Source organism: Tauraco erythrolophus, chromosome 11, assembly GCF_009769465.1.
Source record: "Tauraco erythrolophus isolate bTauEry1 chromosome 11, bTauEry1.pri, whole genome shotgun sequence".
In the NCBI taxonomy this organism is placed as follows: domain Eukaryota; kingdom Metazoa; phylum Chordata; class Aves; order Musophagiformes; family Musophagidae; genus Tauraco; species Tauraco erythrolophus.
In genome coordinates this window covers 25,579,440-25,592,501 of record NC_141475.1, presented here as the reverse complement: position 1 = coordinate 25,592,501, position 13,062 = coordinate 25,579,440, and positions in this window count along the sequence as shown.

The window sequence follows — 13,062 nt, the reverse complement described above, 5'->3', positions numbered from 1 at the left end:
ATAATCAGGAATAATATAATCATATTACTGGTAAGCAGCAAAGAGTAACAAGAGGTGAGCAGTGACTGTCCTTCAACCACCAAGAAGAAAGCACATGTCTTACTTTCACAGCAACACAGCAGAAAGAAGCTCTTAATTTCATCTATCTTGATATTAGGCAGACATTCTCCTAATTAGTTGTCAAGATGAAACTATTATAGGAGAGAGGTAAAGCAGGTGGATAGTCATCGTGATTTACTACCAAAGTGGAGAGCGTGCTACATCACTGTCTGTCCGCAGGTGGGCAGAGGTCTGGCTCCCTTTGGTGACTTCATTCACCATCTGGATGATGGAAAGCATCTGGTGACACAGATCTGGGAGGTACTACCTACCAGCAGAGGCAGAACTAGAAATCGTCATCATTTTAGCTGTTATTCTCTTACGAGTGCCTCAGTGCTCCGAGGGCTGGAGCAGCTCTCCTATGAAGACAGGCTGAGAGGGTTGGGGCTGTTCAGCCTGGAGAAGTCTCTTGGGAGACCTTCTAGCAGCCTTCCAGTACCTAAAGGGGCTACAAGAAAGCTGGAGAGGGACTTTTTACAAGGGCGTGTAGTGATAGGACAAGGGGCAATGGATTTAAACTGAAAGAGGGAAGATATGGATTGGATATTAGAAAGAAATTCTACACTATGAGGATGGTGAAGCACTGGAACAGGTTGCCCAGGGGAGTTATGGTTGCCCAATCCCTGGAAGTGTTCAAGGCCAGGTTGGAGGAGGCTTTGAGCAACCTGGTGTAGTGGAGGGTGTCCCTGCCCATGGCAGGGGTTTGGAACTAGATGATCTTTAAGAACCCTTCCAACCCAAACCATTCTATGATTGTATGGTTAAAACCCAGCAGTTAATGATATATTCACACATCTGCAAGATTTGTGAAGTGTTCAAACTGGTAAGGCTTCCACTGCAACACCAGTCCAGTGCTGGAGAGAGGGCCAGAGAAGATACGGGTCAAGGAGAGCAAGGAGGCATAGGTAAGTGACTGAGGAAAGATATGATAACAATCTCCTGGTACCTGAGGGCTGTTGCACCGTAAGAAGAGAATCACCTGTTGTCCATGACCATGGGAGGACAGGCAAGCACTGGGGACCTTAAATTGCAGGAAGGAAAAATCCATTTAGGTATTAGAAAAAGCTTTTTAAAAGCTTTTTTTTTTTTTTTTTTTTTACTTTTTAAATGAGAACATAGGCAATTTGCAGAATTAATGGAGACTTCGCTCTCCATTACCAGAAATTTTTAATGTGTTAGAACAACTTTTAATGACACAAGGCTGCCTCCCAGGACCCCACTTCTCCTCCGTGGCCGATGTCTGGCAGGCAGAGGCTTATGATCAACTCATCCAAGGTAACTTAAACAAGGGGTGTGAGAGAGATGTTCATGTCTAGTGATAAAGAAATTGGGCGAAAAAAGAAAACAAAAAAAGACAAATTAAAAGAACTGACACCAACAAATGTAAGCTCTGGTGCTGACTATACCACAATTGTCAGATAAAAGGCAAAACAGACCAAGAAAACATGACCCAGAAAACATGGTTGTACCCCAATACAAGAGAAGGTCAGAAAGGTGGGGAAACTGGTTGAGGACTGGACAGTTATGTTACAGCTCCAGTCAACTTCTAGAAACTAAAGAATAAAGCTTCATTATTGCTCTTGCAAGATTTGATTACCAAAGCAGAAAAATTCAAGATTTACTTGACCTAACAAGCATTTCACAGCAAAGTTAGGAGCCCACTTACTTCTGCAAAGGCTTACCTATTCAAGCTTGCCCATGGCCAGTGTGGGAGCTCAGGATATGATCACTTAGGCTGGTGAAGGTAGCATTGAATTTAGTATTAAATGCTACGCCTCACTTCCCAGCTTTTGCAAAGAATTGTTTTCTGGATGAGAGGTTATAAGAGGTTTTTCCCTCCTTTTAAACAATTTCTAATAGATATTTTTATTATATACATTTATTGGTAATTGCAAACAATTTTTCGTGTATAGTAAAAGCTTGCCTTTTAAATCAGGAAGACAGTGTCCTAACGGAATAACTCAGTTTTTGCCATAGATGCCGGTGGGAACGGAGCGGGTTGCCCAGCTGTGGCTGACCCTCCATACATGGTGGCACTGCTCCAGTGTGATAAGAAATGAACTTTTATAGAATAGTGATTCTGTGCCTGTCAATGGCAAACTCAATAGGAGTACTTACTGGAAGACCAGACGCTGCTCTAGTTCAAGAAAATCGGCATCTAAAACTGAGGGAGTGGAAGACTAAATAGCAGAGGGGAAAATAAAACACAGGGCAGGGGTGTCAAAGGCCCATACACCAGCACAAGTGAAGATGCACATTTACAGCCCAGAAAATGCAAGTTTCACAGGTGCCTGCCCTGGATCATCTTCACATCCAAGCATGGCTCCAGGTACTAAAAGGCAAAACTACTTATACTAATAAAAACCAGAAGCCATAGGACAAGAACTTAGGAGTAAATCAAGACACTAACTACCTTAAATATCTGAGGGAAATAAATTTGTTATCTAGATCACATCCATTTATAGATCTGAGACAGATTTGCTCTGTGGAAGAGGCTGATTCATCTAAACAGACTACCAGACTTGTATTTTAAGCTTTTCCGTGATGATTCTCTTTTCCTTTACAAGGGTATTATTTTATTACAAGCTTTCTTGAAGAAACGTTTAATTTCAGAAAAACGAACTAAAAAAGCAACATTTAATGTCAAATCCATGATGCTCGCTGCAGTCAGAATTAGTTGTGGTACTTAAGCATCTATTCCCAAATCACCATGCAGCAACATCTTTTCTTGTTCCTTTGAGCCTCCCCAGTAGTTATGTGAAATGCTGCATGCAGAAATGAGAGAGAGATTAATAAATGGGACACAACAAGCAAGAGGATCTCTAACAACCTATAACTACCATTTTTTCCCCAACTTCAAACAGAGAATTTTTCAAATTTTAAATTTAGGCTTAATTTCACAAGGAAATAGATTTCTTGATAGAAAGGCCAGACTGTCTGAGCAGCAGGTGTTTCCATTTGGCAAGGGCAAGATTTTTCCCATGTGTTTTGTATACAGTCATATTTTTGAATCACAAAGCAAAGAGTACCCTTTCTCTCGTTCACAGGTATCAACATCCCCATTACTCCTGCTTTAAGCATGACAAACATGCAGTAAGAGGGCCAAAGATAAATATATAAGACTAAAGAGACTGAGATGAAGAACCATCGCTCAGCCCAGCACTGACACTGGGCTCCGAGTCCGGGGCTGCTCAGTGCTGCCACGTTGGTGTCACCTCTCAGCAGCATTTCGTGTCACCAATTACTCTGTGTTTGGGTATTTAACTTCTCGGAGTTACAGCAGAACAAATCGATCAGCCAAAGTCAGGCATACATCTAACTTTTGAGTACCGCTGCCAAAAAATCCTTAGAGATGTTTTTGTCCCCAAAGCAAAAGCATCCAGTGATGCTTCTGTCTTAAGGGAATTAGTCATCTTTTCCTTTTGACTCTGATTTTGTGGCTCACAGAACCTTCCATGCCAACTGAACACACATGTTCCTTGAAACAATGTTCCTCTTGCTAAGTGGCACTTTACTAATAACAGAATTCATTTTATACTTAACATTCCAAATCTCTTTGAAGTCTTAAACAGAAAACACACAGGAATGGGTCCACTGCCCAGGGAACTTCTGCTACTGCCACGATAAATCCATATGTATGTTTTATAGCATTAGGGTAGTAAAGGAAGAGCTCTTAGTCAATGGTAAATGGAAGAGGACTCACACTGCCAAAATACTACAGGCACAGCTGAAAACCAGGTAGGATACCAAGGCTAAAGACAGCTTTTTTTGGTAACTTCTCCAGCTATTGCATGGAGTTAGGCTGACCTACCATGGCTGAAAATCATTCCCTTTGCTATCCCATTTAGCCCAACATCAAGACCAAGTCCTGTATCTCCTCCTTATCTGCCCAAACACTGACTTAATCCTATACACGTGTTCCTATGAGGCCTCACAGAAGGTTGCCATCACCTCTTCTGGCTCTAAGCTTGCACCACTGTTTTTCTGCTGTGGTATAATGCATCTATACTGACCCAGAGACAAGGAATTTTCCACTTACATGCTGGCAAGTGACACTGATTCAGCTTCCCAAGACCGGAAAAAACCCTCAAATGCCTCCAGAGCCTGACCCAAACACCCGAACACAAACAACCTTTGAAGATGATACATTTTGAGTGCACCAAAAGCTGTTTAGGAAAGACAATTCAGCTTACAATTTACCAGCCTAAGTTCCAATGATTCTAAAAGCCGTTTTAGCACTGAGTGACAGCTGACAAAAAAATTGTGAAGAGATAATTGCTAACCATACAGGCTCCTAAGATTGCATTAGAGTCTTCATTATTGAAACAACAAAGTAACTTTTTGTAAACAGAGTTTAAAATGATCTTAAAGCTTTAGGAGACATGTTTAAGAAACGTTTTTGTTTTTTTTTTTTTTCTTTTTCAACCTGAAAACACTCTGTCCAGAGAGAGAGGATTCTGAATTGTGCTTTCAGACAGGTGGACACAGATAAATGGCTTTGACAGCCAGCTACATCACTGGCTGCTTTTCTTCGGGTTTTGTTTTATTTTTTTCTTTTTCTTCATCAAATTGTAGCACTGCTGCCGTGCTATAAACATTCATTTGCACCAAAGTGATGAAAACAGCCACGATACCCCATATCAGACCCCAATAGGCTCTAAGGTTTGCATCTCAAGCAGTAGATAAAAGATGCTGTTTGGGTTGAGCTCTAGAACACGTTATCAGAGGCGTTGCCCTCTATAGCAACCGTGGCTCTTCATTGAGATGCAGGTAGTGCCTCGATACCAAAGACTGCAGTGCATCATTAAAGTACTGGGAAGACAAACAACACTCATGCTGCATACCAAGTGGTATTACATTTAACTGAATCATTTCAGTATGAATACATCCAGGTCTGCCACTCTGAGCCACTTGTGTAAAACGTGCTGGCAGAAATGGATCTGCACTAATTACGTTTCATGCATATTTCAGAATTAACCTCAGGGACACGGAAAGGTGGCAATAAAGAGGAATTTTATAACCAAGTTCATTTGCAATTGGCAGCCACACGAAGCTTTCCTCAGAGATAACCCTAGAACATCTCAGACTGGGAGTTTTATTTCTATTATGGTTGTTTCACTGAAGCAGAGGACACATGAAGATTTTGTATCTCTTTAAAACACCGAACCTTTATCAGAAACTAAACCCCTTTCAAAACTGAATGGCTGGAGGACTTCAGCTAGTGGGCCAGTTCCACCAAAATTCAAGAGAAGCAGAATATCCATATTTCTCTCCAGAGTGTCACAAAATATGACAATTGGGTTATATCAGTATGAGATAATTCCCTATCCAAAGTAAAGAGTTGTTTCTTTTCATCCCTCTGAACTTTCTGAAATCTCTTCCAAGGACACACTTTCAAGCTTTTTTTCAGGGAAACACTGAAAGGTTGGTTTGCCTTTTTGCTTTACCTGCTTCGAGTCCCAATTGCTCAGGACACAACTAATAGCCTTCCTGCTGCCTCTGACCCTTCTACTAGTTTCCTGCTCCATTTCCAGTATCATCAGTTTATTATTAAATGAGATAAAGGGGCATCTCCAAGCTTCATTAAAATAGAGAGAAGAATAGGATTTCAGATCTCTGGGAACAAGCCAGCAATCTTCCGGCTGCGCAGCTGATGCTGAACGCCCCAGATCCTCAACACCTGTGAGAACATAATAGAGAAATCACCAATTATCTCCAGTTTCTGCTTCAAAATAGGATTCAGAAATGAATAGCTTGTGCCGCAGAAGGTCTGCTTTGCTTATTATTTTCCTCATTTGCCACTAAACACATTTGGGTTTGCTTTATGAAGAGTTGTCAACCACCGTTTTCCATTATTAGTTGTTTTGTATCAATAGCCAGGGCCCTGTTGTGCTATTACTCACTGCATGAATACACGGTATATTCCAGTGACATCCTGTTCCTACTCCAGCATGCTATATTTTGTGGCTTTCACATTCCTTCACAAAAGAAGTTATGTTTGTTGTATGGAGCTGCAGAGGCATGCACCTCGTGCAGAGGTACCTGCAATTCCAGGGGGAATCAGCTCGACGATCCCAGTCGGCCCTTCTAGTCATCTGTTCTTAAGACACGGTCTTTGTCTAGACAGGCTTATGTACTGCATGTTCAAAAGCAGGGAAAAAAGCAAACAGGTGATCTATCCAAGGTCACAAAGCAGATAAAGGGCACAGTTTGCAGTCGGTCCTGTTTCTGATCTCAGTACAATGTCTCAGCTAATGAATCACGCTCGTTTTCTTTTCCACAGTTCGTGCCTTTCTCATTTGATGCGTCTGCATTGAAATGTACTTGTTTTATAATCAAGCAAATGAGAGGAAGCGAAGCCATTATGTCTAAAATCTCTCGTTCTTGCACACAGAAAGAAATTGGAGTTATCAGAGAAAAGTTGAAATGTTAGAGCTGGCAGACCTGTGTTTTGCAAGAGTCTCCAAAGAACTGGAATGTGAAGCAATACGGTAAAAAAACCCTGTGGAATCATACAGGGGTTGATGCAAGAGACTGGCAGCTTAGATGGCAATATCATGGTCTGTTGTGCACATAAATGAATAGGTAATTCCTAAACCAATATTTACTCGGTATGTCGTAAAGGGCTTTTAATAAGTCTATGGCATTAACTGCTACAGATCCTAGGAAACTGCCCGTTCTGCAGGGACGACAGGGGTCCGTTCTTCGTAGCATCCCTGAAAACATACAGCTGCAAAGTATTAATAACTAAATGCAGACAAGTAATCAACACACAGGCTCCTTCTAAAAGGGTACGCCATACATTTTCCCCTTGATCTCTCTCTGCAAGAGGCCATCCAGAAGAGGCAGAGATGAACTATCCCATTTCTCAGAAAATGAATGGATGACATCCTTGATACATTATCTTAAAACCTAAATGTTCATTATAGTGTAATCATAATCACACATAACGGTTTTTCTTTTAATTCCATCTTCAATTACCTGAAACTTCACCAAACTTATCTTCCAAAGAGAATCTTCTCTTTTTGCAAGCTGATTTGTCTTTTGAAATCACAGCCACCGTTTAACTGATGCGATAATTCACTCTGATAGGTAATATACATACAGGTGAAAGTATTGGTACAATACACAGTCATAGCCACTGTAATAAATCATGATAAATTCGTAGAGAGAATTAATTTTAAAATTTTCAGCATAACAATTAAGATGAGTTGAGAGTAGAAAGCAAGAGCATAAACTCCTTGGGCGATACTGAAACATGTAGTTGTAAATGAGACTCACTCTCTCTTTCCACACCAGCACTAGTATATTAATAGCACTGGTTGTGCTTGAAATAAAGGCATTTAATGGAGAACTATATGCAACTATGAAAAAAAAAATTCAAGAAATTGATCCATTCAGAACTAGGCACATAATTAAGAAAGATATTAAACTTCACCTTCAGGCTGCTATCAAGGCCATTAAAGAAGCTTCTCACATTATAATGAGCTGCATTTAGCTTGAATAAAGTCTCAGAGATGCTGGATCCTACAAGGTCTCAAGCACTCATGCTTCAATTCAAGACTGCTCCCATGCTTAAGTGTGTTTCTGGAGACCTGCCAGAGTTCTTAGTGTATATTGGGTATGACTCCACAGAGAGCAAGGACACGTACTTGGCAATGTGCTGGATAACATATGTTTAATCCCACAAGGTATTCAGTGGCATCAGCCCTTACGGGCTCAGTTGTAGGAGATCCACTGTTTTACAATGGATTAAGGAATCCACTGTGGTGAAACACACTGTGCTGCTATGTAGTATGTATAGCTTATGCAGTCAGGATCCATACGGAAAGAGTGAGTGCTGGCAGCTGACTTGGGAAGCACTACTTCTCAACCATTGCCATTGCTTTCTAAACACAGTTCTGAGGTGCTTTCACACAAATCACCTCAATTTCATCCACACTGCTGTGCCAGTTATTCTTCACTCAAAGCTATCTGTGCTATATAAAATTTACAGTATGCACTAATTATTCTTCCACAAATACACAGTTACTCTGGAGCAGGATGATGATGGGATCAAAATGCATAACTACCTGAGAAATCCTCATGTTATTTTTTCTAGTTAAACCCCAAATGCATTTTTAATTTTTGCTCTGCAGTCTGTATGGAAAGACAGATGAAGAAGTTTAAAAGCCTCGAGGACTCCAATCTGCAAGGCTGGAAGTGGCATTTATGAAAAGTTGTGTTTCACAAGCCTGATAATTTGCAGTTTGTTACAAAGACATAAACTCGTTTCTGACTAAATTGTATTGTAAGTCATGCTCCTCAGAGAATGTCTGACTAAAAGGTGATGTTAAAGTAATTTCTGTAACTTCAAACTATGCGACAAATTAACGACTTCATAGAGGAGAAAACGGGGGAAAAGGAGCAGGCTGAGACGGAACGAATTTCTTATGTTAGTGCTTAAAAGAAGTCAGACATTGCTCTGAAAACTGCAATGCTAAATCTGTTTGAAAAAGCACAGCATTTGATTTTCAGCTGTTTGACAATGTCTTACTCCATAAAAATCGTTTTTCAGCAGCATCCAAAACATTCTCCAAGGAGCCGACTCCTGGCAGGTACATACCAGCGTAGCCTCCACAGTTTGGGAGTTTCATTGCACAGGGATCTGGCCCCCCCAGTTTCTTGTAATAAGCAAGATGAAAAACAATTCTTACATGATAAATAATGAATTGAATCTGCATTTACTCCAGCAATCATCACTGCTCACTGCAATAATGTGATATTCTGAGGGGAAAGATCATTTGATCATTCAAGAAAAAAACCCAATTTGCAGCCTTCCTCTTAAGAACTAGCTGATCATTTGGACCAGGAAACTAGAGCAGTGAAGAAAATAACTTGTACCTGCCAAGAAAGACCTAACTTGAGGACAAAAAAAACAAACCACAATGGTTCTATCAACCTTGAAATTTCAAATCAGGACATTTATCAAGGTAGCTGCACCAACTGCAGCATGGAGACCCCATCTTATTAACCATCTCTATCTGGCAGGTCTTTACATTTTAGTGTCACTGCTGTGGCTGTTTTCCTTAATGAGATAGAAGGGGGTTTTCCTACAAGAGATTGAAAGACCTGAACATGTACAACTTGGGTATGTGACAAATAAGGGGGTGACAAAGTGTTGGAGTTATTGAAGGCAGCCAACATAAATAGGAAAAAAACCTGTTTAATGTATTACAATGATGATGAATGTAAGGAATGCTATGCAGCACAGATGAGGGTAATTTATCCTAAAGATTAGAAAAAGCTCTAACAGAGAAACTGAATTCATGTTCTGTGCTGTCAAGGGAATGGACTAAATGACACAAGGGTTTTTTCCTCCTGTAATTTCCATCACCTTATGATTCAGTGATATATTTCCTTCCTACCTTTGCATTTCATTCAGGTCATGCATCGGTACAGTCCTACAACAAACCTCCTCAGTCAGTGGGTTGAAACCTCTGATGCTGTGAGCAATATATTATATAAAGTCTTTTCAAAAATTTAATAATATCTCACTTAAATGCAGTAATGCCAGTTGGATGTTTTCTTGTTTGATAGTTTGTGTTTTCTTCTTACAGTTCCCACTGGACAGCTGTACTAAATGTAGCTGCTCTAATGATAATTGCATACCTAAATCATTCAAGGCCGATTTATACATGTTCTCATGCCAGTACTGTCCTTTCAATGGACTACATTTTTTCCATCCTATTTATTACCCTAAAATATATATGAATGCCATACAACCTTCCTCAACCTAGGAAAAACTTACCAAAAAAAACTCTAGGCTTACAGAAAAAAAACACTTTCTGCAAAAGATTATGACAAGAAGAATGAGTCTGCTTCCTCATTTACTCAATGAGAATTGTTTTTCATTTTAAAATTAAAAGCTATTATAGAATTTTTATCAAAATATATATGACATTATGTTTAAAGTGTCTAAACATTTATGTCTCCAAATGTTAGAATGACTTCAAGCTGATCATAATCTTTATATCAAAGGTTGTACACAGCAGTGCTCCTGTACAAGCACTCCTGTATCAAGAGGACTTCTTGCTGGAATTTGGGTAACAGAAGCAAATCTGTTTACTTGCAAAAACAACAGCCATAGAAGAGCCACCACAAAGCAAAAATAATGCATTCAATAACTTGCATATAATCCCTCTAACAAAATGGATTATACAGAACCTTTCATGAATCAGTTACTGGTTATTGCTGCTACCAACTGGTAGTAGCATGTCCGATTGCTACAGGCATCTGCTCTAATCTCTTCTCAGTCCACCCCTTTCATCCTGGAGGCTCTAGAAGGGCAAGAAAATAACTACATTACATCTTCTCTTGCACACAAATCTAAAATTGTATTTAACAAGGAGCCGAACAAGCTTTATTCGGAGTTGTATCCATGCCACCAGTTCTTAAAGATCCCAAAATACCTTGATTACTATAGTCTTTAAAGTCACCCATCTGTAGTTTTTCATTATGAGTGCAAAATAAAACACATTCAAATAATAATTCCTGTCAGCCTTGTCTTTAAATATATAGAGAGGGAGCTCGGAAGCTGACACAAAAGTGCTCAGACTCAGAAGACCAGTCCTGATCTCACCATAAATATTGAAAAGGTTGTGTCAACATGTAATAATGATGCAGTAAGATCAGGGTTTTTTGCTTTTTCTTTTTTTTTTTTTTTTAAAAAAAGAGGCATATATATATTTTGAACTTCAGACAGAATTGATAGTTCTGGAGACTTCCCTGACATTCTGGTATAAGTTTATTCCACTGTAAGGCCACCACTTGCCATAATCTACAATTGTAATGACAAGAGTGAATTTCATGCATTCTATTTAGCTCAGAAATGTAATTCCAATAGTTTTCAATTCCCTGGGGAATATACGGTGGTATTGCCTTCTCTGTGGGCCAGCCACTCTGCTGAAACTCTAAAAGGTGTAAATTAATTCCAGTTCTAATGAGGAGTTGGGGTGGGTTTTTTTTGAGCTTTGGACACCTGAAACCAAAAGCTTATTGCAGATGATCTATCAAGTAGTTGTTGGATGGTAACGATTTTTGGTTGCTGGGCTCAACCTGACCTGGTGAACTTGGCTGGAAGCTTCTGTATCTTATTACTTAACTCCTAAGCAACTATCCCACTGCACAGACTTGACCTTGATTTCTTCCATTGTCCTTTAGCAGCAAGAAGGATGTAGGTGTTCCTTTGGGCAGGGGGCAGGGATGGTGGACAATGAAGTTAAGAATGCAGTCCCATCTCTTCATGACGAATTCCTGCCTATACTAGTAAATGCTGACTTTTGTTTTTATGTTAAATAAAAATGAGAAATAAAGTGAAATTCAGCTGCTTAATACCTATGTAGAAAAATCACAATTCATTCTCACATCAATTCTATTAGTACTTTTTTTATGGCTATTTCTGCTAGTCAGTATTTTACATTAACGTCATGATAGTCTGGACTGCAAATTACATACTTGAAGAATAACTTATTTCACTCATGACAATGTGGCTTACCCACTTTAAGAAATGTAAATATACCCTGATTTTCTAAGGTGCTAAGCAATCCACACTAAAATCTTCCCGAGTGGGACAGTAAGAGCAGAGACAGAATAACTCATGTTGCAGCTCAGTGGCTGAAACCTGAAGTCAATATGAAACAAAACCAAATCACTTTTCTCATCACGTTGTTTAAAAAGCCCGCAAGCTGAACATTGAGTTTTCTTCTACTAGAAACAATTTTAATTCAGATTTTTTTTTAAGTCAATGTCTAGAAATTAAATTTCTAAATATAACTTTTTTTTTAAAGGGTAAAACTTCCCTTTGCAAGTGTTGCAAAGTAATCTTGATATCTATTTTTTAAAAACAATATTCCCCCCACACACACACTTATTTGCTAAAGTTAAGCGAGAACTTTGATCCATTTTTACAAGCTGTTTCAATCAGTCCAAAGTGGCACTTTTTATTCCAAAAGAATTTTGTGGTCAAAGCAGCTCACTCATTTTTACACAAGAACGGAGCTTAAGCACATCTTTTCAACATATCATCACACACCCCAGGTCACAAACTCCTTCCAAGCAATTTACAACTTTTAAGACCTCTTATAGAACAATAAAGACAATTACTGTTGCCTTATGCCCCTGCAGTACATCACGTACACAATGAGTTCATACTATTCAGGTGTTTAAGCCTTTACACCAATAGGACCACCAGCACTATCTCTAGCTGTCTGCAGTCAAATTATTCCATTAGAAAGTCAGAAAAGCCCAAACATCCCCCTGACACACACAGGCACAGGAAAAATAAACAACAACGGAACCACAGTATTCAAGGAAGGGGAGAAGTGAATTCCTGGCCCCAACCAGTGACCAGCAAAAGCATGTGATGGGAACAGTGCCAATATTTGTGTGGAAAGCTGTCACCCAACAGCCTTTAACCCTCTCCCCTTGCGTATAGATAAGCCTCAGGTATTTATAGACTTTATCTAATTTCCTGTCCCCAGAAACTCTCCTGCTCAGTTACACAATGTCTTCCAAGAACTCGAATTCCACCTTAAGGCCATGTAGGTTCTTTTTCCTCGTAAGGTCTTCTGAAGAACACACAACTTCTTCCTCAAATAAGGAGGAAACCCCACTTTTAGTAGCTAACCCAACTGTAGTCATCACACAGTCATAGTAATTTGATCACACAAGCACATCAGCTTCTAGCTGAAGCAATTCTATCTATCCCAAATATTTAAGTAGAGATTCATAATCTCTCTTCCGACCTTGATTAGATTTTGAACAAGCCAAACTCTTAATCTCATTTCACAAAAAGATTAGTCAATTCCCTTGATCCTTAACTGCACTTCTCTGGTTCCGTTTCCACTCGAGGCAATCTCTGTGAACAGATGTAGCCAGAACCATACGTGCACTTTTCCAAGTCATCTTACCATCATCCATTAT